This window comes from Acomys russatus, chromosome X, assembly GCF_903995435.1.
Source record: "Acomys russatus chromosome X, mAcoRus1.1, whole genome shotgun sequence".
Lineage (NCBI taxonomy): Eukaryota > Metazoa > Chordata > Mammalia > Rodentia > Muridae > Acomys > Acomys russatus.
Window position 1 is genome coordinate 35,354,819 of NC_067169.1, and position 3,661 is coordinate 35,358,479.

Here is a 3,661-nt window from a genome sequence, read left to right on the forward strand (position 1 = left end):
TAGAAGGGACAGAGAGATGTGTAAAAGGAATTGTTGGAAGAACCTCAACTAAAACCAAAATCATGAAAAAAAAAAAGAAACCCAGAAGGAATTTGCTATTTTATAAGGCAGTTAGAAATGAAAGTTTAAAAAGTAAAATTAAAATGAAAAAAAAAAAAATGGAGCCTGAGCTTTCCTTTCCCTGTTGCATCTGCAGTTATAAGCATCCATGGCTCATGCTACAGGAGAGGCTTGCCTCTACTGTCCTCTGCTGCTGGAAAAAGAAGGTCTGGTTGCACCCCAGTGAAACCAATGAAATCGTCAATGCCAAATCCCATCAGCAAATCAGGAAGCTGATAAAAGAAGGTCCTATCATCTTGGAAGCCTGTGACTGTCCATTGCCAGGCTCAGTGATGGAAAAACACCTTCGCTCAAGAATAGGGCAGGCATATGGACATAGGGAAGCGAAAGGGTACTCCCAACGCTTGAATGCCTAAGAAGGTGACCTGGATGAGAAGGATGGGGATCCTGCGCTGGCTCCTGAGGAGATACCACGAATCTAAGAAGACTGATCACCGTATGTATCACGGAGAACAACTGCAAGCTGAAGGCAGACAAGGCCTGCAAGAAGCTCCTGGCTGACCAGGCTGAGTCTCTCATGTCTAAGATCAAGGAAGCATGCAAGCGCCAGAGGAGCACCCCCAGGCTAAGAATGAGGAGATTTTCAAGACCTCATCTAATGAGGAAGAGACCAAGAAATGACGCTTCCCTCTTCTCTGTATACAGTGGCCTGGCTGTGGCATCACATGGATCAGTTATTAAAATAAAACAAGGCTTTGCATGTTGCCCACTAATAAAAAGAGGGCAGAAGGGAAGTCCAAAAAGAGTTATAGTGTCTGTGCAATAGGCATTCTGTATTTTATTTAACACTTGAATTTTTTTAGTTTTTTATTTAATTTTATTAATTTATTCAGATTACAACTCAATTGTTATCCCATCACTTGTATCCTCCCATTCCTCCCTCCCTTCTGCTTTCACCCTATTCCTCTCCCCTAGGTCTATGACTCTCCCACTATATGGTCATAGGCTATCAAGTCTCATCTTGGTAGCCTGCTTATTCTTTCTTTGAGTGCCACCAGGCCTCCCGACCAAGGAGAAGTGGTCAAATGTGGAGCACCAGGGCTCATGCCAAAGTCAGTCCCCGGTCTCCGCATAACTGTGGAGAATGTCCTGTCCATTGGGTAGATCAGAGTAGGGGTTTGATGTTTACTATTATATTGTCTTTGGTTAGTGAAATAGTTTGAGCAGGACCCCCCCTGGGCTCCGATTCGCCTGTTACGATGTTCTTCTTGTAGGTTTCTAGGACCCCCTGTGTCCTTCTATTTCCCCATCTCCTATATTTCTTTTACCTAGAGTCTCAGTAGGGTGTCCTCACATCTATCTCAATCTCCTGGTAAGTGAAGACTTTCATGGGACATGCCTTTTGGGCCAGTGCCCAATTATAAGTGAGTATATACCATGTGAGTCTTTCTGCTTCTGGGTTAACTCACTCATTATGATCATCTCTAGTCCCACCCATTTGTCCACAAATTTTGGGATTTCCTTGTTTTTAATAGCTGAGTAGTATTCCATAGTATAAACATACCACAATTTCTTTATCCATGAGATTTTCTCAATAGACTCTAAACATGTTCTTCCTGGAAGGCACAAGCATAGTATTCCTAGCTGTGAACATCAAGAACATAGTTACAATGCTCGTTGAGTTAACTTATGTTGGCTGGACTTCATATTTTTGGTAGATTTTTTTACAACCCTTTAATGAAACTGCTCCTATAAAAATTAAGAAATTATTACTAATAATCCAGCTTTTTTTTTTTTACAGGAGTCACTTGAATTTGAATTGATAGATAGTTTTTAAAGAGAAGGGAAGCAAGAAATCTTTCCCTGTAAAAGCATCCAATAAATACATTGAAATTTGGTTTCATTGAAATAAGGCAACTTGTAAAGTATGATAAATAGAATGTCAGAGTGTCCCAAACAAGAGGTAGGTGTCCACCTCCTCATCTTACCCAAATATTGTGAAACAATTCAGGAATGAAGGCTGAACAGTAAAGAATGATGTCCCTCTTTCCCTTTAAAGAATCAACAAAGCAGTCAACTTAGTTGCCCGAACTTGGTCTAGTCTATACCATTGAGAAATAAGCATGTGGTACCAAGCAATTTGAGGATGCTCTAGGGCAACAGATTTCTACCATTATAACAAACTCTTTCCCTCAAGTACCTGCCACTTTCCACATAAATTCCATTCTTGTTAAGATATCTTTTTAAAATTCAGATATGCCACAGAGGGAATTCAGTAGATACGACTATTAACTGCCTGAAATGTGGGAGGGTGTGGTATTCTTGGCTACTATGAACAATTGGACAAATGAGCTTGCCATGATTCAATTAGATAAATCTGGCTGTTTTTGTGTAATTAACTAGGCACAGATGTCAGCATGACTGTTAAAAAGCCTCTATGTGTTTCAAGGTACTTATGATTTTGAAAAGACACATATAAAGCAAGGCATACTTTCCAGTTATTTTACAGACCAAACCATCAAGATGCAGCATAGGTACTGAATAAAGGAGTGGAGAGGTTCAGCTGAGATCTGGACTTTTAGAGAATAACTTGCATGAAAACTTTGTTGCTGGTGAGCCCATGTACTGCATTAGAGTAACTCGAAGTTATGTAATGAGCATCAGCATAGGCTTTCGGTTATATTCTAAGAAAATATTCGCCTTGGAAGAAGCAAAAATCAAATGAACTTTCAGGCTGTTAGTGCAAGCCTATTTGAGACCATTTGGCTATTTGTCTACTGGAAACACTGTTAAATGAAGTCATAGATGTCAATGACCCAGCATAATAAGAAATGCTTCCAAGGAGCATTGGTCCTGATCTTGAAAGCTGTGTAGAAATCACCAAATACTTGACACCATGATAATTAGTCCTGATCATGGGACCTTTGTTGAAATCACCAAATATCAAAAATGATTTCATGGGGTTTATTATGCTGGGTGTGTTTAAACATCAGAAAAACTCCATATACACCTTGTGTGTTATATCTACCAGTATTTTATATGCAATGGAACTATGAAAGAACTATTTTAATCATGGTTCAATAAATCTGTTTTTCCCCTTTATTTTTATTTTTATTTTTTTTATATTTTATTAATTTATTCATATTACATCTTGATTGTTAGCCCTTCTCCTGTTTCCTCCCATTCTTCCCTCCCTTCCACTTCCCCCCTTCTCTCTTTCCCTATGTCTGTGATTGAGGGAGACCTCCTCCCCCTATATATGCTCTTAGAATATCGGGTCTCTTCGTGGTGACTTGCTATCCTTCCTTTGAGTGTCGCCAGGCCTCCCCATCCAGGGGACGTGGTCAGAAAAGGGGCACCAGAGTTTGTGTGAGAGTCAGATCTCATTCTCCACTCAACGGTGGAGAAGAATATCCTGTTCATCGGCTAGGTCTTGGTAGGGGTTCGAAGCTTACTGCCTATATTCTCCTTGGCTGTGCCTTAGTTTGAGGAGGACCCCAGGACCCAGATCTGCCTGTCATAAAATTCTTCTTGTAGGTTTCCAGGACCCTGTGGGTCCTACTATTTCCCCATTCTTCCATGGTACTCTCACCTAAAGTCT

General features: G+C 40.4%; 1 pseudogene; it reads left to right on the top strand.

The window, feature by feature from the left end:
- Window positions 1-215: 215 nt before the first annotated feature.
- LOC127185216 (60S ribosomal protein L19-like) lies at window positions 216-741 on the top strand (annotated as a pseudogene).
- The last annotated feature ends 2,920 nt before the right edge of the window (window positions 742-3,661 follow it).